Here is a 26,269-nt window from a genome sequence, read left to right as displayed (position 1 = left end):
CCTGGGAGGTAAGGAAGAAACTTCCTCTCCAAATGACTGGGGCCTCCAGGAAGAAAAAAGCAGGGACTTTAAGCCAAACTTTATAGTGACTTACATTCAACTCCATAGATTTCACTGAAGTTGCATGGGCTGTAAATGAACATGGACTTTGGCCCTGCCTCTTTACAAAGAACATAAAGTGCAATGTAAACCTATGGACGTATATGCAAATGTTTGATAATGATGATTTATATGCCTTGGAGGACAAATTCTGGCTGAGTTACAGTGCTTGCAACTCCATTGATTTCATTGGATTGTATAGGGTGTGAACTGGAACAGAAGTTAACCCTTTAAATTCTACTGAAATATACTAGATTTAGAAAGTTTTTGGATAGGGACAGTTATCACATACTCACAGGGATGTAGTCTATTTAGTGGTGTGTTTGTGAGCCAGAGAATGTGAAGGGGGGAAGGAGACAGAGGGGGGCATATTTGAGATGCCCATTATCTCAGACTTCCGTGTTTCAGTGTGCGCATCCCTCTGACAGGCACCCCCTTTACACAGTGCTGGAAACAAGTGTGTGTGTGTGTGTGTGTGTGTGTACAAGACAAGATCTTCTCTGGGCTGGACTGGTACAGCTAGCTAGATCCCTGGGAGTGACGTCACCGACTTCCCCCCTCCTCCTTCCCCCATCTCACCCCCCGCCCCCGTGTGTGTCTCTCTCTTGTTTCCTATGTCCTCAGTCAGTCAGTGGTCCAGGGAGAGACTGCTGGCTCAGTGCTTCTCCCTCTCTCAATCCCGTCTCCGCTCCCGCACCGCTCTGCAACAGGCTCCCCCCAGCCCTTGGGGCCATACGGATCCTGTGATCCACGCAGCCTACGAGGATTTAAAAATAATAATAAAAAAAAACCCACCAAAACAAAGCGAGAGGGAGGCACCTCCACCACTTTACTCCTCCTCACTCCCCCCCTCCCCCCGTTACTCCCAGGGGCGGCGGGGCAGGGGCACTGTTCCTGCTAGTGGCTCTTTCCCCCTGCCTTTGCCCCCCACCCCCGGAGAAAGGGAATTGCCTCTTGCCTCCCGCCGGTTTGCACGGCACTTTGTTTGGAGCAGAGGGGGGAGGCGGGTGGGCGACCCAGCTATTTGTAGCCACAGACTCCGCTACAAGGCGAAGCGGGGGGAAGAGAAGAGAAGAGGAGGAGGAAGCGGAGCAGAAGCTGGGGACCAGAGCGAGCGCCCGGGAGCAGCGGCAGCCGCAGCCGGCACAAGCAGGAGCAGAACGGAGCCGGGCAGAGAGCGGCTGGGGGAGCGGGCTGCCCCTGGCTGCTGCATCTCCGGACTCCCGCCCACTCTCCCCCACTTCCCGGCGTTGGACCGTGAGAGCCACGCACCAGCGCCAGGCAGCCACGACCCGCGGGCTCCTGCTGCTTGGCTTGGATTAAATTGGCCGCCCCGGAGCCCAGCGAGAGGAGGTGGCGGCGGCGGCGGCGGAGGGAAGCGCTGGTGGTGGCGGGCGGGCAGGCGGCGGCGGCGGCGGCGGCTGCTGCTGGGACTGGGGGAGCCAGCATGACCAGGTAATTCCCCCGCCGCTGCCCCATTGCTCCCCCTCTGCCGCTCCATCGGTGCGTGTGTGGGGGGCACCGTACTCAGCACCTCCCCCCCCCAGGCTGCCCCTAGCCCTGGCCAGACCACTCGCCTCTGCTTTCTCCTGGGTTTTAATCTCGAGCCACGGGCTGAGAAGGGAAATGAAGAGAGGAGTTGTGTGTGTAAGTGTGTAAAGGGGGGAGGGGGATTGACTAGTGACCAGAGTAGACATTTCCACTGAATTCCTACTGTGCGTGTGGGGGAAGGGGGGGATTCGTGTTTCCTGTATTGTAAAGAGGGGTGAGTTATTAATGATAGTTTTTTTTTTTTTTTTTTTGTATTTGAACTAGTGGGGAGAAGGAGAACTAGCAGCAATCAAAGGGAAAGTGGCTGCCATTCAAGGTGTGGGAGGACTTGTTTGGAGACCTTTTTCACACTGGAATCAGATCAGTTCTCTCTTTTCCTCTGTGGCAATTGCAGATGATTGTTCATGGTGATAAGAAGTTTTTTTTTTTTAAAGGTCCTTTTTTGAAACCACTGTAAAGAAACCGAAACAGTGCAGACCCTCAGCTTTCTGTAGGGTTATAATGGAATTCTCACATTTGTGCAGAAAACTTATTTTACCAGCTCCCTCTTAAAATTAATATTGTGTTGTAAGCAGGGACTTTCCCCTCTTTTAATGTAGCCTACCTTGACTTATAAATACAAGATCTGTTTTCTTTATTCAGTTCTAAGTGCTACATTATGGGGCGGGGGATATTTTTTCCTTAAAACTGTCACCCCTCTCAAGCCATCATCACTTTTCCTTTTCCAGACACCTTTCAATAAGCACATTTCTGTTTCTCCTTGTTATTTGAGACTGTTGTGTGATGAGTATACGTTCTCCTGGCTGGCCTTTGTACAATGTACCACCACATAGAAAGGTGTGTATTTCTTCTCACCTTTTCCGCATATAGACACACAATTTAAAATTGAAGCTTTTATGTTTATAAAGAGGACCATTTTGTTCACCTCACCACAGAGCAGCAAAGATTTTATGTTTTTCTGTTCATTCAATATCCGCTGGAGACTGTGCAACATTTCATATGAGACCTTAGATACTGATTTGCTTTGGAATTTCCTAGTTACAGTGAGTGGATATGTTTATTTTATGTTTCTATTCTCTCAAATATTTAAACTTAGAATTCACATAAAAAGTTGAGACTATCTTGTGACCTTTTGCCAATTGCCTGCTCCCTGCCTTCTGCACAAACACAGGCAACTTCTGTAACATCAAGACTTTTACTTTGAATCTTGATGCAGAGGTGAAGAAACACAGCTCTAAGATATTTTGTGTTCCTTGGTGTCTAAAAAGGTTTAGAATATTTACTACTTTCTATTCTTTATGTAAATATGGTTTAGAATATATTGTATTACATAATTTCTAGTGGGTTGGGAAAGAACAAAGCTTTATTGTTCATTGTTACTGAATAGAGCAACTCTGAACAAAATAAAATTCTCCCTTGTCCCCCAAAATAATTGTATGTACTTGCATCTCACCATAGCTAGCAATTTCATGACAGTTTTCTTAAATTCACTCTCATGAGATCAGCTATTATTGTATTTTTTGAAGTGTGAAATTGACAAACTGGTCAGTTTCATAAATTCAGCTGTCAAATTTTGTCCAGTTAAAATAGCTAAAAGCTATAATGTGTCGGCATGGGATTTTCAAAGAACTAGGTGGTGCAGCTTTTACACAGACATGGAGAGGGATTTAATTGGATACTTTTTACTTTCCGATCTTAGTTGTCACTTGTGGTGGTATGGTGGAATATATTTAGGTTTCTCTCAATGCTGAAATGATGTATAGCTTGTGTATATCCACTTTAAGTACTGAGAGCTTTGGCTAAGTAGTAGACTTCTACTCTAAGAAGGCACTAAGAAATTCATTGTGGTTTATGTGTGCTATGCCAAGCTGTCAGGAATGGCGTTTCAAAAGGAAAACTGCATCTCTGAGCTTCTAGATGTCAGGGTCTGTGTTTTAAAATCTGCTTTTAGTATTAGCAGTCATATTACTTTTTAATGAATAATAAAAAGTGCTATAAATTAAACATTCTGTTGTGGCTGTTATGTAACTCAAATATTAGTTGTGCCAGTGCACTGAATGGGAAATGGTAAAACATACAACATTTAATTTTCTGAGGAGGTTTGTGAAAACAGCTCTGGGGTTGTATTTAGAAATTTAGTATTTTAAATCAGTAATTCAGCTTTCAGTAATTCAGCTTTCATTTTAAGGTCACCCTTCATTTCTAAACCAGAATAATGCAGAGACTAAAACTACCCAAGCTAACGAGTAGGAATCCCCCTTCATCTGGTGCTGTGTGTGCTAAACCACTAGGGGCCTGTATAAACTGCTCTAGTACAGCAAATACCAGTGCATAGCATATGCACTAGAAGAACGTTTTTAACACAGATAGCCAACATCAAAATGACACTTTCCTATGATTCATTGCCAATAAATTAGACTAATGTTGTTTGGGAGATAAATGCATGTTGTCCTCCCCCTCCCCCCATAATTATATTCAGGACTGTTGACTCCCCTGCCACTGGTTGAGGAAGGACACTATCAGAGGTGATAGGCTACATTTCTTTGTCTCAGCTTAAAATGTATGTTTCCTTTATTAGATTAATAATGGCATTGTTCACATAATGCAAGTGTAGGGTTAAAAGATAATCTAAACAGGATTACTCTAAGGAAGGAATGGACATAGATTGATGGAGTATTTAAACTAGCTTTGTAAGAGCTGTGTAAGTTGGCAAGTACGGAGATTCCAAGGCTGTGGCTGGAGTATAGTCAGCAGTTATGGGATCTGGACTGAAGATGCTCTATATATTTTTGAGTGTCAGTTTCACAAATTTAAAATCGACCAACCATGGAATTCTTGATAGACATTAGGGAATAAGGTCAAGTATACTTACACTGTTCCTTTGTTGATTTTCAGTTTTTCAAACTGACAAGGCAGACCATTTGTAAAAGAGCACAGCTGAAACATTCGCATATTGAATTTCCTTCAAAATGAACTTGATTTATCAAGCTATTGGGCAATTCGATTTTTAAAAGGATTCTGAAGATAAATCAGGATACTGTAAGGTCATATAATGAAAGTGCAACTTCAGTACACCGTGTTTAGTTTTTAATGGGCTATCTTACTTTAAAAACAGCTGAGTTATGTCATATCAAGTGGTGTGGGGGTCATTTGCCGCAATAGGCTTTCTGCCCAGTTCCAAAAATGTAATTATTACAAATATTTATTAACTTTTCATGTTCAGAAAGGGCTAAAAATGGCATCCTATATATGTAAATAAATAATAATAATGAAGCCCACCTGAATAAGTCTCCTTAAATCATATACATCTTTTCAAGGCTAAGAATTTCAGATAGTATTTTGATAAACCAAGTTTCTCTCTCATGAAATGCACACAACATACTTTTAATATATTTATATTCAAAATACAACAAGGAGTAATTACATGTAAACAGTCAGTATAAGTGCTTGGGCCAACATGTTTCACTCTGGTATTACTGCATGCTAAGATATGTAGGGTTTTGTTTTGTTTTTTAAATGGAGAAAAAAGTATAATACTGATTTTTTTTTAAGTCAGTTAAATACCAAAGGGCCATATTATGCCATCACTTTTTAAGCAGAATCCCTCATTGTGAGTCTTCTGAAAGACTGATGGCATACTATGGTCCATATATTTCATTAAAACTCTAAATTTCATATTTGCTAAGCATTGTTTATTTATTTAATACTTCTGGGCCTTGATTTGTTTGGAAAAGGCTTTAGAAGAAGCTATTTATGAATGCACAATGGCAACTGGCAGCCTGGAGTAGAATCAGTGTTTAAAAATATTCCTTCATATATTATCAATGATTTACCAGGTAGGAGCAAAGGGGAAGAGTTTTTTTCTCTCTGTGATCCACTACACTGAGAGCTCCTGTACAACACATCTACTGAGGAAATCTGATGATGTTGAAAAAGATTGCTTGAGAGTGCTTTGCCTCTAAATTCCATTCCAACAAGCTTCACTTATTGTTTAAACTGCTGTGCATTCATAGAGCTGTGTGTCTGCAACTACACAGGTTTAGTTTGGGATCTATTTTCCCATAACATCTCTCTGATAATCTCAGTTGGTTTTAACTGGTGAGTGATAATACTTATTTAAACATCAAATGTGCAAATCTTCACATATGGATTTGAACGTTAAAATACATGAAAAAATGATTGAAAAATTACTAAAAATGATGTTCTTTTGTAAATATATTGATCAAGGAATTGTTCCAATCCTAAAAACCTTGCTTAATAATAGTGATTTTAGGTTTTTTTCAGGCTGTTTTGATTCTTCAATTAAGATGACAATTCATACACATAATTTGTTCTTTTTGCCAGCTCAGTTTTAGCCATAATATGTGCTTTTAAATATATTTACTTTCCTTGGATCAAAAGACTTTGCACGTTTAAGTATCTCATGCTTACCAGCTATGACGTATTCCTCAGAAACTAACATTGTTCATCTGTAACATAATCATAGGGGGAAAACTAAATTGTGATGGATATTGCAGCAATTGCTACAATAGGAGAGATTTTACAAATTTAAACTTCATGCTTGTACCTGTGTCTCTCTGAGATCCTCACTAATGATGCTGTGTGTATTATATACTTTCAAAATTTAATAGCATACTGAATATACAGTACAATTCTCCTCGTATCAGTTCATTAAAAATGATGGGATTTTACATTCTCACCCTAAAACTGTTTTTCTCTTTGATTCATAGCACTAGAAGACATGTCCCAATTTACTATCATGCTCTGTGGTACATTTCCTCTTGGTTCCAAGTGTAGCTAGACTACTTCATATCTTCAATAGTTCTTTCAATGTCTTTCCATTGGTATAGACAATTATTTCATTGTTTTCCAGATAATTAAAATGCTCTGTTTAATAATAGCAGAACTAATCACATATTGTTATAGTCACTTGATACATATTTTCTCCAGCCACAATATATTAAACATACTCTGTGAAACAGATCAAGCAAATGCGATGATCTTTGGTTTATAGCCTTTAATGTTCTGGAGATGATGTTTCTAGAAGTCAGAGTTCAGTAAGTGACGCGTGTAAAATTTGACTATTTAGATGGGAGAATCAACTAACTTCTCATAATAGGTATTGGGTCAAGTGCCAAGCTGAAGGGATCTGAATAAGACAAATGTGGATCTAGTCCCACATTTGAAGAAAGCTATACAATCCTCCTGCAAATTGACTGCTATCCTACTTTGATTTCAGTGGCCCATGGTTTCAGTGGCTCAGTGGTTACTACTGCAACATGCCTCAGTCAGAGGTTTGGCTTTCTGTTAATTGTTTAGACTCAATGACTGGAAATACCCAGACATATTCTGATAACAATGTCAGAGGCTTTGTGACCTTTAGAATACAATTGTTTGCTGAGTTTGAACTCAATAACTCTGCCTGCTTTTTATAACGTTGATTGAATTAAAAAATTCTTAATTGTATTTTTAACTGTCCCTAGGCTGTATTCTTTAATGCAGCTTTACTAAAGGAAAATGAGATTTGTAGATATGGAATTAAGAGAATGCTATTTCTTTATTATTGTTTTTTATGGCTACGGGGCTTGAGACATTCAGAATGAAGAATTAACCTTTCTGTTCTGATGTTCTGCTAAAAGCTTTGCACATTTTCTTAAAGTTAAGAAAGGATGATTTTACTTTATTTTATTAGTGGAAAATTCAGACAGCAGTGATGTTAAAAAAGTTCACGGAAAATATTTAGGACATTTTACACAGTTGGCATTTCTTCATCTGCCTTACGCTCAAAGATAAAGGATTTTCAGCACAGAAATGTGTGTCTGGTGTTTCAGCATGCACATGTAACATTTATTTGTGAACACCTGTATAATTACTACTGTGTGAATTGTTTTTTTGGAAATATTTGACCATTTATCATTTTATTAAAGGAAGGAGACCCCCCTCCCCACTACTCCCCATCTTCTGGAACTTACTTCCAGACTAGAGGGGTCTCCTTCACAGAAAGGCAATTTGTAAAGGTAGGACCAGAATTCCCCTTTTTAAATTTTCAACCCTTTGAACAACAAATATGTGATTTATGTGTCAGATATATACATTATGTACTGTTTTTTATCTAAATCTTGTTTTAAGCACGTCAGGAGTTGCAACCACATACTGATACTACTCCAAATGAAGTCAGTACAAAACGCCTAATGACTTTAATGGGAACTAGATGTCAGGTCCATACATTTGAATATGCAAACAAGTGCAGTTTTGATTATAAAAAATATCAGCAGGTTAGAATTTTAATTAAACAAATGTAAGTGAAAAACATGAATTTGGTAGAAAATATGTAGTATGATGAAAGGCTGAAACACTGACCAGAAAATAGAGCAGGAATGTTGGTTGTATGTTGTTAGATTTTTTTTATTTTATTTTTTTTAGGATGATAGTGTGTCTTAGAAAGCTGCTTAACTACTGCCCAGTGCAGCTGTCCTTCCCTGAAAGATTAGGTTTCAGGAGCAATGATGGATGTTGGATGCCTGTAGCCAGTTGTGAGGTTTGCTCTGAGGTCAACAGTACCGATGGAGGATAGGAATTTACAGCCTTCTGTCTCTACGCCAACCCAACCAGTAGCATTTCTCAGGAAAAAAAATTAGACTAGACACATGCAGTGCTGAGCTAATATTCCATGATAGTTCAGAAAGTCATTCATTTTAGAGGTTAAAAAAAGAAGATTTGTGGATATTAAGGACATTTTTAGTCATCATAATTTTGTATTTTTTTTTTTACGAATAAGCATACAGAGTTCTAACCTAATATATGCAATAGTGTAACTTAATGTAAATTCTTTCTTGTATTCTGTTAAAGTGTGTCAGCAAATTGTGATTTAATATGAGATAAATCTACACTGTAGACCTATTACTTCTGTAGGTGCTTTAAAAATATTTAATGGATTATCATTCAGAATTTGAAACCAAGCCATTTAAAGTCCTGGCACAATTTTTCTCTCATTTTTCAACTAAAACTGTATAATATTAATTTTCTCGGAAAAATACGTAGTAAGGATTTTCCTAAAATTATGATCAGAGCATTATTTATATACATTAATTGTGAAAGATTAAACATCACGTTTATCCTACTCTGTTTAGTTTAGATATCACAATACATATTGCAGATAAAAGCACATAGTTTGAATATCTCTGAAATATCAGTTGGAGGTGATGGTTTAAGAACAGACTTTCAATATTAGTTATGAACTGCCAAGGTTTCCTGAGTAAGTTAGACTAATATTTTATATTGTCTTAATGTGATGATGATAACTTTTTAAAATGAAGATGAAAAAATAAAGAAAGAACGGGCAACAAAGCATACCATTGTCAGGAAGGCATGAGCCTTCTTTGGATTTGACATTTTGTGAATTCCTCATTTGCATTGGTACCATACACTATATGAAAGGAGACTTAATTGTAAATAAGGGTGTTGCTACAAAAGACAGAAAAGAATTTCCTTATATAGGGCCTGATCCAAAGCCCACTGAAGTCAGTGGAAAGGCTCCTATTGATGTCAATAGCCTTTGAATGATCATTAGGGCCTTAGTGCCCTAGTTTAAATTGATCTGGACTTTTTTGTTTAGTAAATCTTAGAAGTGGTTAAATGCAAATATCTTGACATAGAGAAGTAGTCTTGGTAAAATATCTGACAGGCTGTTTTATAATGTCCCATAAGATAAGAAAACAAAATCATTTTGATAAAGAGAAATATGTTTCCAGCAGGAATATCTTTACAGCAGTGGTCCATCAAGGAAATGGAACTGTGCCAAGCAACTGTGCTTTCTATTTTATTGGCAGCTTGCCAACAACTTTTATTTGGAAAACTCATCAATTAAAGTGAAGCATTTTAAATAATAAATGTTCACTGTTTGCCAATTAATGTAACTATAAATAACAGATGGGTTACTTGATTAGGTTTCAATATTTAACCTGTTTTGTGAAGAATAGCATTTTTCAATTTATCATTAAACACATCATTGATCTATTTTTAATTAACAAAATTTTACAAATAACAAATGCATGTTGCTAAGCTTCTTTGATCATTTGAAAAAAATATTTTGTACTTGACACAAGAAACTTGGAATATTTTCATCATACATGGCACATGAAGGAAAAAGTAAAACATTACTCTGGAGAAGTACTTGTGTTAAGTGAGATTTTGGACACATTAACCATTGTGATTGTATTAATCAAGGGAAGTAGATATTCAGTGCACATTTTTGCAGTCACTACGGCAAATCTATATATTAACACCTGTGTCCTGTTAAACCTTCTGAATTATTGCCTTAAATGGTACATGAAGTCTCAACATACCAATTTGCAGATAAAAACCCCACTGCCCTTTAAATACATCATGGAGCAGTCACTTTGGAGATCATTATTCTCTGTAAAGCCAAAAGGTATTTAATAGCAACCCAAGAATAAACATACCTCCTGAAAAGACTAACAGACACCATGTTTAATTCTGAAAGACCCTGAAATGTCTGGAAAACACTGCAAACAGACTTAAGCACAACAGTTTTTCAATGAGCTTGGAGACTGTTAGCACAAAATTGTCTAAATGACCTGCATCTATAAATACTGTGTGTGTGTGTTTGTGTGTATATATATATATACACATATATATAAAAGGAAATATTTATATCTCCAGCTCTTAGTGCTCTACAGACAGGTGCCTTCCTGGGCAATGTAATTCCCAGAAGGCCACTTTCAGGGAATACGTACCGAGCTTATTCAGGGGACAGGTTGATCTAGTGCACAAGAGTAACCTCACGCTCCCCGCCCCCAAAAATAAAATTAAAAACCGTGACAAGAACTGTGGAGCTCTTGGAAATTGGAATCTGTCTACTCCTGATTAGTGCTACTCTATATTCTCAGCTCCTTCTGTTTTCTTCTTGCCTACTCTGTGGCGGGGTGGTAGCATTAAGTACTATGAATTTCTCTGAAATGAATGGCACATCACTGTTTCACCATTGCATATCTCAAGCTAGTATCAGCATGATATACTGTTTGTCACTCCATTCACTTCCCTGATACATATTCCATTTTTTAAAGGAATACAATCTGTTGGTACAAAGAGTAATTATGAGTTGATGCAATGTTCAGCACAGGGACTTCACAACTTTTCTCTGACACATTACAATTTTGGAACACATTGCCTGGGGAGAATGCGCTAAATACTGTTGTTAGCTGAATACTCGTGCATTTGACTAGAATTCAGTGGATTAGCCCTCACGCAGCTATATTCACTAACGAGGATTTGCCTTTCACTGTTAGTAATATATCCATGCAGTTTGTGGCCCAAAGGGATTTTCAAAGAGCCCACAAGACTTCTAAAGGATAAACTTTGCCCATGCTACTCGGGGAGCAATGTTAGAAAGGGGTTTTACAATCTGTTGCAAACAATACTTTCAAGGGACTACTCAAGTTATAGATGCTGGCACCCACTGCAAATCCAAAAGGAAGTCTGTGGTCTTTCAAGGCTCTATATCCTCTTCTTAAGCAGCTGTTTTACAAGGGAAAATTACTCACCAGAAATTGTTTATTGGACTCTCTCACTTATTGTCTCATCCTGTGTAAGACTCAAGCAATAAGCATTATGGCACCCTGTATCAGGAAGCCAGGAGGAACAGAATAGTGAGAGGCAGAGACCAAGCACACAGCCCTTTTTTGCTTCTTTGTCATGTATTGAGGAAGTATAAAAGTTCTCCAATTTTTTGTTGTTGTTGCTTATTTGTTTTGTTTGTTTTCTGCTTGTTTTTTTACAAAAGAAGTTCCATTCCTGTCAATGTTGGAAGATTGACTGGAAAATTAATGTAATGATGACATCACTTTTGCTAGAAAGTAAATAGGAAGCAACTGAGAAGTGACAAGATTTGCAGCCATATTTAAATCTCTTTAGGTGTATTTGCTTTTCTTATCGCTTATTTAACGTCAATCATTAGGTAACATTTTGAACAGAAAAAGCCTTTGTTAAAGATTCAGCACCCTTGTCCTTTCAGTTAAGGTGCTAGAGATGACATTAGACATCCCGAGACCTGGCAGAGGGCCTCCAGCAAAACCAGGAAAGAGCAAACTTCACATTCCTGATATTTCTCAGGTGAAAAATAAACAGGAAAATAAAAACCTTTCAGGCATTCTTTATACATTATTTAAAAAAATATGCAAAAATGGGCACAAACCCAATTTTTCAAAAAACCTGTGCAGGTCACATTTAAACCTGACAAGTTTCAGCCTAAGTAAGACTCCACATAACACATGGGTAAAGCAAAATGCATGAAATATGGCAGAAAAGGAGGGACTCCAAAAACTGAATTACCAGTGAGAAATTTTACCCTGTTGTTAGGTACCTTCTTTTATCCCATGGGATATTAAGGTGTCTCCATAATCTATGTCCACCTGGTAGGGCATGATGCAAGTGTAAGGGAAGGACCATGCAGCAGACTTGCAGATTTCCAGTGCAGTATAACCTCAAGCCTCTTATCCAAGGAGGGCAAAATACCCAAGGTAGCATGACACTTAGTCTTGTCTCTCTTTTCGGAAGTTGGGTCAACATATGACTTTAGCCAATTACTGAGACTAGCATGGGAGCCACAGACAGACTTGAAGTCTTGTAAATGCACCATGCTTCTTCATGTTGTTAGAGTACTGCATACAAAAGTTAATGAAGATCTTTAAATGCAGAGTGCAGTTTTTTCTCATGAGGAGGGGTTAGAGAAAAAGGTCATTAGGATTATAGGCTCATTCACAGAGAAGTCCAAAATCACTTTAAGGTGGTGCTCCAGGAACAATTGAAACAGCAATTTATTAAGGAAACACATTATGAACAGAGAGCTAATAACTCAGAAGCTTAATTCTCAAAAAGACAAAAATAGTTACTTTCATAGTCCATAGATGGAGAGAGAATTTTTATGCATATCATCACAAAGGCTCTGAAACACAGAAGGCACGTCCCATTGAGAATGAATTCTCTGAAAACTGGTCTTTGTAAGGAGAGGGCTTTGAAAAACTTGACAGTATGGGAAGCAAAAGTCCACTGGAACCCAGAAGGCCAAATAGTTGAAACCTTAACTCTGAGGAGAGTTCCAGGCATGTTAGGCCCAGCCAAACCAAGCCATCTAAGCTTTGTTTTTGAGGATGTGATATGACTGCAAGCATCCCAATTCAAAAAGGGCCCATCAGATCCCCAATTAAGTTTTTAGGTCAAGGGCATGTGGCTACATAGCTAATGTATTTGCAACCTCAAGGAGAAAACTTTTGTATCTCTGCTTCACTCTTCTCCCAGGTCACAAGTTCAGAAAGATGGAATTTAGGTAGGCAACCATCCCCCAAAGGGAAAAATCACAACAGATTGAGGGAAGCCATCTATGCTCTACCACAAAGGCCAGCAGGTAGGAGGACAGAGACTAAGAGGCCACCTAGAGGAACTAAGATAGTGACTTCCCTGTCCTCTCTGATCTTGCACATCATGCAAGAGGAAGCTGGGGACAGAGAATCAAACTTCTTCTACCAAACTCAAAAAAAGGTACTTCAGACAAGGGGTTGAAAGCTTGATGGCAGAATTTAAGTATCTTAATATGGATAATGAGCCAAATCAAGCCATCAAGGAATGTCTCCGTAAGTGGCAGAGGAGAGGACACCTCCAAGTGCAACAGAGAAAAAGCAGAGCTGAGGCATCATGCTTCTGGGACAAGGGTGTTTTGAATTGTGAGTCTTTAAAATACAGTGATACCACACACACACAGTTATTAATCTCCACACAAATGAATGTTCTTGAGCAATTCCGAGTTCTATCTCTGGCTCTACAGCAGACATCCAGTTTGACCCACGGTAAGTCATGCAACCTCTGAGCACCTCAATGTCCTTTTCTACCGAATGAGGACAATTCTTCCCTAACTTAAAGCAGTGTTATGGAAATTAACTCACTAATGTTCGGAAAATTTCTTAGAATGTAAGCTAGAAGGCTCTATTGTAAGAGCAAATTATTATGTGACTGATCTTATTCTGGACATCACCATAGCTCTAGCAGTGTGGATCAGTCACAGATTGAAGCAATTATCTCTCAAACACTGAAAAATCATGGTCAGGGATGAGTTTTACAAATATGAGATCCAAGGGGAGTACCAGTTCTATGTCCTTAGTTATACAAAAATTCAGCAAGAGCAGCAATTCTAAGGGCTACTACTGGGAACTCAAAAACCCATCAGAGGGACTAATTATAATGATAGTGGCTATAGGAGCAGAGGGGAGAACTGACTTGAATACCTCAAACATATTTACTCTATATAGACAGAGAATACAGAATATTATGGGACAGGATCTACATATGACAAGACATCTGACATGCAGACTCCGTTACTGAGATGCAATATCTTGGTGAGTGAAGACAACAATTCAGATGTTCTAAAAATATTCACCCCAGATTCTAAATGTAGAAAACTTCCCTCAGAAGATAGCCTGCAAAGTAGGGATTCGCACTTGGACGCTGGTTCAAATTTGAATTCCCACTCAGGGAAGTTATCCCTATCCCTTTTATGCAAAAGTAAGTTGGTAGAAAAAGATATTAAAGATCATATCACACTGCAATGCAGCTCTGCGATTACAGGTGGAGTTGGGTGCTGAGAGGCTGGAATCATTTGAACATCATGTAGTCATATAAGGGCAGGTGAGGTCTGCGCAGAAATGAGCCAGAATAGAATGTAAGTGTAAATGGACAGCCTGAAGGTAGAGCAGCAGGCAGTTTGCATGTTATTAAAAGGACATCAGACAGGGAGTTAAGGGGCTCTGAGATAGCTCTGTGGTGCTTCATTAAAGGAGACCCACAGACAGGGTAGTTGAGAGATTGCTGTGTCAGACAGGCCTATCTATCTCTGCTGCATTTCCTCTCAAATCGCAGATCGTCCTCTGCTGTGTGAAATGGAAAGTGGCAGAGAAGAAAATTAGATGGAAACCTGCCACTGAAGAGTGGGAGAAGGGCACAGCTGGCCCAACTCAGGGGCCTGAGAGCTTTTTAAGGAACTAATGGAGAGCCATGAGTTCTTGAGCCACTGCTGAGCAGAAGAGGAGATAAATCCTACCTGGTGTCTAAGACACAAAGTGCAGTCCCCTAATTAACAAAAAAAAGTCCTAAAATCCTGACTCCTGCATCTCACTATTTGGTGAGAGACGGAAGAAACCCAAGGTCCAAGGTCCAGCACTGAACAACTGCAGAGAAGGGAGAGGGAGGGAGTCTGAGAACAGCACTGTAACTTCTGAGGCACAGTGGAGGCACCTAACTTATCCGGCAAGTTGATTGCGTGGCTGTAGCAATTTCATATTTTGAGTCATATCCCAAAGTGAAAGCAGATGAGGGAGCTGGATTCACAGTAGCTAAGAGTTAACAGAAGATGGAATCTAGCAGTGAGCATGCTGTGCTGCAAATTAGCAACAGCCGCTAAAGAGAGCCACCTCTACTAGAGACCCACCTGCAGAATCAATGGAAAAACAGGGGTGAAGTCTGTACTCCAACCACCCCCCCGGAGAGGGGGAATCCCCAGAAAGGAGTCAGTCTGGCACTGTGCCAGTAGTCATAGCTGCTGCTGTGGAACGTTACTGATAGCACACAGCAGTGTTCTTCGCTAAATGTGTGGAGTTTGGGACTTACCCTAGTCCAATAGCCTTATATGTCATTCCCTAGACCTGAATGACATCAGAGTTCACAGTGAAGTGTGATATAGATGTCATCTTTGTCCTAGCAGAAAAGTCTTAAAAAGGATCATAGACCTTAGATAATTTTCCTTTGCTAACATCTCCAAAATAGAGCTTAGCCTGGGAGAAGTAAGTTTCCCCGCAAACTGAAGAGTTCCTCCCCTCGTTGCAATAGTCACCATAAGAAGAGAAGGCAGCAGCACCTCTACCATTTAGGCGCTCACACCCAGCAAATGCAGATGGGCTGCATTTAAGCCTTCAAATGAATGGTTCCTAAATACCACAGTGATGGTTGTCCTATAAATGTTTGTGTAATAATAAATATTCATCATCATAACAAAACGAATGCCATTCTTCCCTAGTGAGAGCAGAGTCTTTCTACCACACTGACCTTCCCAGGGCCCAAAAGTACTTTACAGTCTATGGCCTTGTACCGGCAGCTGGATCCACATGGGTGGAACCTGTGGCTGTTTGGCACCCTTTTGCCTTTTATGGTATTCTATTCAGGTGCAGGGTTGCTCCTGCCCAGATCCAGTTGCAAGATTGTGGCCTATCATATGTACAAGAATAATTTCATTTACCACTAAAATGCAGACAACTCTGAGAAGTGGGTGACAGCCTTGCAGATCATTTACACACAACATAGTACTTAACAGTTTGATCAGGGGAAGTTTTGACCAAAGACAGAAGGAAAAATCTTACCCTTGACAAAAAGTGGAATCCTGTTTTTAGAGTTTGTGGAGCACAGACAGGACCCTGGCTTTTAATGTGTTAATCAAAAGACCCACACATAATAAAAGTTTGCCCTTTTATCTACCTTGGAAGAATGAACGACTGAGTTGACTGACTAGAGACTCCTCAGAGTACCACTGCCTATCCTCTTTTGAGCATACTGTATGATCCTTCATCTGTTGCACTTCTGTTGATTGGCTCTGGGCCAGTATCTTTATGTGCCAGTTTTATCAACCCACTCTGAGATTTTACCATCCTTCATAGCTGCTAGGATTTGAACTCAGGGAGTTTCAGATTTAATTCTTAGAGTCTTGAGACACCCCCTTAATCATGAGGAGTGTGCTGATGCTTGAATATGTAGAGGACAGAATCCAAAATTGGTGAACTTTACCAAAAAGATAATCTTACTACTTAATAAGATAAAAGTATTCTGAATTTCTTTTCATAGATAGCAGTGTGGCTCTTTTATTGAGTAAAGGGCCTCTCTAGCACAAAATATTCTTTTTGTGTTTTCAGTTATTACTTGAACAGCTGCAAATGTCTATATATCTACAATTTTTGGATGACCCTAAGATTAGGAGAAGTTGTACATTTGTGGATCCAACATTACAAATTTGCTCACCACAAGGCATGTGAGTTGAGCACAGTCTGCAACATGGTGATATCCAGACACATCAGCTGTTCATCACAAAAACTGTTATCACATACTTCAGATTATGAGCTTTCTTGACATCTTTAGTGTGGTTATTAAACTAGAATTTAGTCCTTATTTGTATCTAAATCATACGCAACAGCAACTTGAATAAAATAGAAGAGAAAATCTGGTTTTACAATTAGCTACTTTGTATGTTGAATTTTTTAATGTCTGGTATCCTTCATGCCCGGATATAGGGCGAACATTTTTTTGAAAGCCATTTATGGACATTTAGCTACAAAACACCCATTAACTTTGAAAGTTTTGTAAACTTAAAATACATGGAAGATTTAACGCCCTTATGTCTAGTTTTAGTGGTAGTCATACCATATCAAAGAGAGGGTTTTTAAATTCTATTTATAAATATTTGAAAGATCAGTTTGTATTGAAGATTAATAAAGGACTTTTTAAAATGAACAAACAACATTTTCCTCACAGGAAGAGTTATTATGGGCAGTGCCTACGAGGAAGCATGCTCTGAGCCAAATCCTCCTTTCTTTACTTATGTGTATAGTCACATAATACTGAATGGGATGACTCAGATAAATCAGGGTAGTAGGAGTTAACGCTTAGTCCTGTTACCCCACCCACACCAAAAATATTAACTGACAAAAAAGTGTACAGAATCATGAGCAAAATACAATATGGGTGAACTGATAATGTTTCATGTAGGCCGTGATCCTGCAAAGCATTTAAGATGCTTAACTATAAACAGGTAAGTAGTCCTTAACTTTAAGCACCCGTTGATCTCCATCCAGTGAGGTCTTGCAATCCTGTTTCACTGTTGTACTTCTTTGTAACAAGTTAAATAATGAAAAATATAAGATTGAGTTGTTGAAGCAAGTTTTTAATGATTTATGATGGTTTTTCACTGAACGTTTTGGAGGCAAAACAATTCTTTCATGACAGTGATTTTCCTTGGGATGGAAGAGTCTAGCAGAGACTATTACTTGTAAAGCAGAAGATGAGATAGATATAAAAATTTAGTATAGTACTTAACTGAAATCAGTTCCAATATAAAACAAGTTATATTAAAAAGAGTAATTAACAATTTTCACAGGTCCAGCATGTTTTGAGCTTGAGGTTTTGTTTACATTTCATTTTGCATGTCTTTCTTCAAGTGTCCCAACAAACTTGTTTTATATGTGGCCTTTCTATAATCACCATTATTTGTTCAAATATGCTGATTTGGAAACAGGAAATGTCTTGTTTAAGATATTTATCCAGAAAATGAGTATATGTTTGTCCTTCAGAAACCATTTTTGAGAACTTTCAATTACATTGTCCCAGGCTTCTGGATATAGTGATTCCAAACAAGCCTTGAAGTTTATCAGTAATTATTTTAGCATGTAAAAACACAGGGCTAAGATTATCCCTGATGTAAATCAATTGCATTGAGTGGAATACTGAAGAGAAATTAGCCTTTCATTGCAAATTATGGACTAGAATTCTTCTTATTCCTGTGGTTTTCTTTGTGTCTGAGATTATTCAGTGTACGTGTCATACTCTTAAAAAATAGGTCACTGAGTGTTATCTAATTTTTTAAGGATTCCACCAATTTTTCCCATATCATCTTCCAATTGAAAAGAGCTGTTACTCTGTTCACAATGCTTCTGCTTCTATTCTTTTGGCTTGGTAGCCTTTTTTGTAAATTCTTATTCAAATAGGTACTGAACACAAAAATGTTTGGGAAATCATATATGCAAGATGATGATAATTTAAAAACTGGATAAATCCATTTAATTATAAGTACTGTAATACTTGTGTTCACAGGATATTTCTGAATGAGAGGTCCAAATAGCATCCTGTGTTTGTATTTCAGAAGAACACCTAAGAAGCATAAAATATTTTCTAATGGATAATTTGATATTGTAAATTGTATGTTCAGACTGGAAGATATGCCAATAACCTGAACCTTCTTGGGGCAAACTCTTACAATTTTCCTCTCCTCTCTGACCGATTTGCTTCAATTCCACCTCCCAGTCCCCATATCTCTCGTCTAGGTTCTTGGAATTCTCTAGTCACATGAATTCACCAATAAGGGAATGTTCATTTAGTTAAAAAAAAAATCCCAGAGAAGGAAATGTTCACCTTGTATCTGGTGGTAAAATATAGCCAGTAGAGTTTTTCATGAAGTCATAAGTGTCTTTTAATAAAATACCCAATCCAAGGCCAACTGAAGTCAATAAAAGAACTTGCATTGACATCAATGAACCTTCAATTGGGGTCCATTCATAGCTACAATGAATAAAATGTGTGCTTGGAGTTCACACTTTCACAGTCTTTAATGGGACACTATTAAGATTGGTTGTTTCAACACTTCGCCACCTTCCCCACTTCCCACCCAATTTTTACTTAGAATTAGCTTTGAAATCAGTATATTAAGGGCAGGTCTACACTGTGGGGCTAAGTCCACCTAATTACACAACTCTAGCTATGTGAATAACATATCCAGAGTTGACGTACCTTAGGTTGACTTATTGCTGTGTCTACATCATTCTGGGTCAATGGGAGACTCTTCTGTCCACTTAACTTACACTTCTCGTTCTGGTGGAGTACCGGAGTTGACGGGAGAGTGATTGGCAGTCGATTTAGCGGGTCTTCACGAGACCCACTAAATCGACCACCGGTGGATCGATTGCCCCTCGTTGATCCCCCGGTAAGTGGAGACAAGCTAAATGTGCTTTCTGGACAAATAATTCAAGATTTTGTTTTTTTTTTTAAAACAAATAAACAAAAATTGGGGTTGGGAAGGGGATTAACCCAATAGTCATGAAGCCCTTAGGAGCCTTCATTTGTAAATGTGGAAGGGGAAAAATAATTTTAAAATGTCCAAGTAACTGAAAGTTTGAAGGTGCAACATAATTATTTTTTACCAGTTGTCTTTTCTATTCAGTAAAATCCTTCAGTATCAAGGCTTAGTAGCTTGGTTTAATTTGTGAAACCATGTCGAAAAGTCATTATTTAAATATCTGAGCCCATAACTGCAATTTGTCAGTTAGTAAGTTTGTCATTTTATTATTGCGATGATAAACTACTTAATTTAATCTATATTATAAACTTGCTGCATGCTTTCACTGTGGAAGTGTTTAGTGAGTTAAGACTGGTGTCTTAAAAATATTCGTTGTTTGGTAATTTCCTAACGTGAAGTAGTTTTAAGCTAAACAAGACTTATCAGCTATGAGAATTTCTGTTCAAAGATACATTTTTTTATGGCCAGTGTACAGTTGCTAGTTCCAGGAAATATTGGGTTACACAGAAGAACATTTTACATTAGTCTTTGGTTTGAATCCTTTCTGTGTGTTCAGTTGATAAATATGAAACATGTATGTTTGGAAGAGTAAAACTGTTCCTTGTTTTCTATTTACATCACACTCTGTTTTATGAAACCTGTATCACAGAATCATGCGAAGCAGATAGTATATATGAATACTAATGGTGAAAAACCCATAAAAACAAAAATTCTGAAGGCCCTAACTTGCATTTACTGGAAATAAATAGGAATTTTGGATAAGCAAAAATAGAGAATTGAGCTCTAAATTTATAGTATAAATGCTTTAAATTTAAAATAATCCACTGTCTTTTATGGTCTTCTAGTATGGCCATAAACTTAATCAGGCACAATCAAAGACACATACACTGGAGGCAAATATTTTGGTTAATTTTCTGTTTCATATACTTGTAGTCCATTGGATTGTACAGTTTGTTATTCCTGAAAATATTATGGATGTTTTGGTTACTGCTGTAATCAGCTTTCTTTTTGCTTTGTAGTTCATTGTCTGTTTTACCAGTAATTTTTGCATTGCCTATTATTATTTGCATGAAAGACATGATAGCTTCAGTTGCCATTGGCCTTGTATTTGACATCTTTCTGTTGTTGTTCTGCTTTTATGACTACAAAAAGTATGCTGTTCCCTGCAGTCAGATTTTTGGCAGGGTCTGGAAGGATTTTTCTCAAAGCAGTGCTCTGTTCAGGTAAATTAAAGGCGGTTTAGGAGCTTTGGGGATTACAGGATCAATGCACATAGTTTTACATAACATTTTCATTGCTGGATACTCAAATGTAAAAGGGGCTGTCTTATTAGGCACCAAGAGGATTTGGGGTTGTTTTCTTTTTGATTCCCTAACTACTTTTTGTATTCAATGCACATTATAGCTCTCAGAAGATTGAGAACACTTTTCATTATTGCCTTTTATCTGTCATGCTGTTTGAATGATTTTGCTGGACACTAGGAAAGTAGAAAATGGATACAAGTAAATTACAACTTGTATCTATTTCCAAATGTCAAAAAACCACTAATGGAAAAATAGAATATGGCCTGTGTAAAACACTGTTATTTAGAAAGCAGTTTTTGCCAAATTAGTATATGTAAATTGTCCTCTTTATATAAATTCCTCTGCAGGATCAAAGTGCTTACAATTACTGTTGACTCAGAAAAATTGAGTAACATAAATTCATACTTTTAAATTTATAAAGATATTTTTTCCAAAAAGAGATAAAGACATTACCATTACCACAAAGAGAGAATTATTTTTGTTAGCATTGAGATGTGATGAGATGTGATGCAAAAATTATAGCAAGAGTCAAATTTCTGTGGGAAGGGGAGAACTTTTTAACTAGAGATGGATTTTAAGCTACCAAATTCAGATCAGGTTTTTGAAAACCTGAAGTATAGTGGTGTTGAGATTTGGATTTTATTTATTTATTTATTTTTGGTACCCATCTCTAATTTTAACTTGTCAGTACTGAAAAATATAGTAGTCCTCTTAAGTGCTGATCAATTACATATTCATCTGGGGATAAGCAGGTCAGACTAAGTTGTGCTTTGTGGGCTAAAGCCACACCACAGTACCAGATGACCAAGAGAAGGAGGTGAGGAATTTCTTTCCCTTCCTCCCCTGAGATGCACAGAGGTTACGCCAATCTGATGCTTTTAATGGCTGAAATAGGCCCAGTGGTCCTAATCTGCTTCTTTCACAAGAAGATTTCTTGCAGATTTCTGCACAGTTGGCCTTCAATTCTGCCTTCTACTCCACAGACTGCTTTGACAAGGAAGGCTCTCACTTGGTACCACAGCTAGGGGCCCTCTACATCACTGGATATTATTAGACTGGATTTGATCTTCTGCTAGAATTTTGGACCAATAATTCCAAAAATAGGTGCCTAAAGTTAGGCGCCTAAATTTTTCCTGAAGCACTTGCAAAAGTGGCCTGTTTCTCTCCCTCCCACCCTACCCCCCCAAAATTAAAAATGTACTGAGCAACCAGTAGCTTTCAGTTTGTCTGTGTACAGCCCAGTCTACAGACAATATTTATATCGGGGTGATATTTATATATTTATACTTGTACAACTAGTGTGGACACACAGTTAAAACCTGTACATATGCATCCACACTGGGAAGACTGGAAAATCTTGGCCTTGTTTGCTTCAGTCATTTGGCCAGAGTGAAGATCACTGACATTTTCTTTTACAATAAGGTCTTGTTATAATACTCAAGACTTCTTAAAAGATTTTAAATATTTAAGTTAATTTGGGGGAGTTATGTGGGAGGAGCACGGATGAAAACGAATAAAAATAGTTTTACTAGTCTGGCTTTAACTGCTTAGTTTCAAGTCAAATCATTTTCAGAACTGGTTGGTGACATATTTATATATACTTTAGAATGCACATAATTATGGAAGAGGTAAGGTCACATGATTAATCAGCTTATGCTCCACCTGACTGAGTAGCTCTAGGGTTAGCTATTTTAGTGTACACTTTTCCAAAAGATTTTTCCAGAATTGCTGTTTTCTTCATATGCATTGTGATATAACATCTTTTATATTTACCTCTCACTTGGAGTTAGTCTCTCTACATATACTTAAACTATTGATGACATACTTTGGAATGATGGGACAGCAGTGTTGCCAAACACAAACATTCAAAAATAATGAGTCAAGTCTCCCCGAAATCACAAAATTGGCTTAAAAAGCATGAGATTTAAAAAAAAAATCATGTGAATTCTGATTTCTGAGCCTTCTAAGGTGCATTTGAGCCACCTTTTCAGGTTTTTCTTCGAAACAGTAAAGGCAAGAAACTTTTTTTTAACTGAAAGCTAAAATTCTCCCATAATCAAAAGCTTCTAGAAGTTGGGGCTTCAAGAAAAGCACCTAATATTGTAAGACTCACCATAAAATCATGAGATTTGGCAACACTGGGATTTCTGTGAAGGCCACCTGCCCACCTTTACAACTAAAGTACTCTAAGAATAAGTCTTCTTTAGATTACACCCCCTTGCAACGTTTGAACATGGTCTTTTAAGACAGTGGAAAAATGGTTTTGTGGACACAAAACATTTGAACACCTTAAATCATGTTCCATAAAATGGTTTCAAACTGGTGGTGTAGCCAAGAGCCTAATATTCTAGGTTTTGACAAGTAATGTATATATATGTGTAGGTGTGTGAGCAGAAGTGCACAAATATTCTTGTTCTAAATTGATCACTGTACTTTTCCATCAGGAAGTCTTTATTTTATTAGTATCTTACGAAGATTTTAAAAAATCACACTTATTCATGCTTTTTATTATGTACACTTCACGCGAAGTGTGAGCAAATAAGGTGAAATCTTGATTTTAAACTTCATCACACAGTGTTGTCAGAAGCGACTCCAGTCCCATTCTCTTGATGGATGGGATCCAGTCACTGAAACATGCTATTAAGCTCCCTTGGTTCTGGGTGGTGACTGATTTACTGTACTAGCTCTGGGTCATTCACACACTCCCCAGGTGCAGACCCCATGTCTGACATCTGTCTTGGGCAGTGGGACCCTGCAGTCCAGCTGCTCTGGCCACAGAACCAGTGTCTCAGTCCTCTCAAGCTCCCTGTTCCTTACACAAATTGTCTCACAGAGACCACCTGGCAATGGGAGCTTTAGTTTCTAGTTAACCCCTTCAGGAACATGGCAGTAAAGCAAGGAAACACTGGTTTAGGAAGAAAATGTCTTAAACATGCACACATTTTACTCTTAGAAAGTACAAGAAAGTTATGGATCTATGGAAAAAAACAAACTTCTGGATGTAGTCCTCCTCACTCTGATCTTTTCTTTACTGAGCCTCTGGGTTTGGTCCAAGTCTGTAGGGCAGCAAGGTCCTTGCTTCCAGAGACTGATTAGGAGTTTGTGGGGCCCTGGGCCAGAGCAAGTGGGGGGGCCCTCCCCATCCCTTCTGCCTGCAGTCCCCTGCCAGGGAGCTGGGTCAGGAAGCTGGATTGCGGCACGGAGGCTTCCCCTTCTTGCCCGGCACATCTGCTGGGGAGCCAGGTCAGGGCAGGAGGCTTCTCCCACTCTCTGGCAGGAGTGCCAGCAGGCGGGTCAGGGTGTGGGGGTCCCCATTTTTCCAAGGGGGCTCCAATTGGCCAGGGCCCCCTCTGCTAATGCCTGCGTCCACTCTCTCCAGCTGAGTCTTGTGTTTCTGACCATGAATTTATTTTCTTGGCTTAAAAAGCATGCTCTACCACCTCAGGAGTCACTTGGTGATGCAGAGAAACTACAGCTCTTCTAGCAACAACCCTCCACCTCCACCCCCCCGCCCCCCAGGTTTCTATGGAGAGAGTCCTTTCAAAGTCAGTGGCCTTACCAGCAGATAGCCTAATGTTCCAGCAGGGGAGACTCATCACAGTTGATGAGTCTTGATTGCTCTGTAATTTTAGTTAAAGAGAGAGAGATCTTCATGATTTTCTTCTCTGTTGATATCCTTGTTTTAATATATGGGGTTTAGGAACTCTACAAGTTTCCCTGATTCCCCCATTTCTTCCCATTCTATGGAGCTGGTGAGCTTTGCACGCCCTCTTGACCTTTGCATGAAATTTTCAGATTTCCCCAGCTCACCATGTGCTACAGAATCTATGAGTGCTGCAGGATTCCCAGTTTCCTCCTTTTCAGCCTCACCACACACCTGATAGATAAAATATTAAACACTGGTCAAAATTTCAAGTCAGCATAATTTTCTAAAACTTGACCTAACTAATTTTCATGTCAAACTAATTTTCCTTGGCAAAGTTATTAGAAAATATTAGAAATAGGGTTTATAATGGAACCCTGGTTGCCATTTCATTTATGAAGCCGTAGAAGTTTTAAACAACAACAACAACAAAATAGCCACTGTATGTGTGGCATTTCAGATTTCCCAAACTTCTTGGGAAAGATTTTTCCATGTGTGAGTTACACCACCCATGGGAAGTATTTTTGTAAATCTGGCAGTTTTGCATGCTATCTATGTTCTTTCTCTTTCTTGCACCATCTGTTTTCTTATATATGGGTTTTTAACTAATACTTTGACAATTCTTATTTGAGTGTTTCCCTCACAGATGATAAATCATTATGCCTCCTTTTTCTATTTAGCTGTAAAGCAAATATGTCTCAGAAGGCTCTGCTAGGTATTTGTAGCAAAGCAAGCTATATATTTCTTTGGTTTATGAACCATACTTCGTACACTGCAGTCATACAAAGAGTGAAAACACTTTGGGAGTCCAGCCACTCAGGATTAGGGTATACCTAAGTTAATTCATCTTATTTTCCTTTCCTTTTCCTTTTATAGGTAGGATCTTATAGGAAGTATGATGAACAGGATAAAGATATATCATAATGCATCCTTTGGATCTGGTCCTTTATGCTGATTCTAAATTTTGCGCTGATGAAGGAGAAATAGAGTATAGGAAAATATTCTGAAAGGAAGTGTATATGTGTTGAAGGAGTCCTTACAGATTACATGCAATATACCTGAAAATGATCTTTCTCTCCTCTCCTGCTGTTAAATTGTTTCTAGAAGAGCATGAGGATATGTTGACTTGTATGATTGAACAAGGAAAAACATCACCCACTTGGAGATGAATAAATGGATGTAGTTGGTGTCCATGCAAGTGACTGGCTGATGCACATGGCAAGAGTCAGACAGAGTGTAGTCATTCTAGGTGCTGAGTAACTTCCCAACAGTACTTTGCCAGTGGAGCTTATTCCTGACCAGCTACACCTGTTCTCTTCTGAGGAGATGCTTCCAATACTGTCAGCTGTAATGTTGATTTTGTGATGTGGACAAATGTTCACTAGGAACTATGGAAGGATGAGTCTATCAAATTCATTGTCATTATTTACTTGTACCCAGGTAGACAAAGATCAAATTTTATTTCGTTTAGCCTGCTCTGTTACCTAGTCCTATTGCCATTTATAAATCAATCCCATTTCCTCTAAAACAGGAAGTAAGCCTGTGATGGTAATCATTTATAGCCTTTAATTGTTCATTAGCATACACAATGGCTCTTAATAACAACCTGTTTATTTGGCGCTCTTTTGAATATGATTAATACATAATTCAGATGAAGCTCTGAAGCTGATATATTTTAATGATTATAATTTTCATACAGTACTTTTCTCCTACAAAATAATGCTGAAAACCAGTAGAAGGCTTGGAAGTACTGTATAGTCTACACCTGTACAGCAA

The 26,269-nt window shown here is 38.5% G+C and overlaps 1 protein-coding gene across 5 annotated transcripts in view; it reads left to right on the top strand.

Moving 5' to 3' along the window:
* Positions 1 to 26,269, top strand: part of PTPRD (protein tyrosine phosphatase receptor type D) — a 1,732,979-nt gene that overhangs the window by 1,222,117 nt on the left and 484,593 nt on the right. For 2 of the 5 annotated variants that reach the window (XM_084628885.1, XM_084628882.1), the window contains exon 1: positions 743 to 1,554. The exons of 2 other annotated variants lie outside the window; for them this stretch is intronic. The gene's annotated coding sequence lies outside the window, so the exon portion shown is untranslated. Of the gene's footprint in view, positions 1 to 742; positions 1,555 to 1,727; positions 1,747 to 26,269 lie in introns of those variants that run through there. One more of the 5 variants, XM_084628883.1, reaches the window with a different exon arrangement.

Source organism: Lepidochelys olivacea, assembly GCF_965140295.1.
Source record: "Lepidochelys olivacea isolate rLepOli2 genome assembly, chromosome: 5".
NCBI classification, from domain to species: Eukaryota; Metazoa; Chordata; order Testudines; family Cheloniidae; genus Lepidochelys; species Lepidochelys olivacea.
This window is presented reverse-complemented; position numbering and strand designations above follow the sequence as displayed.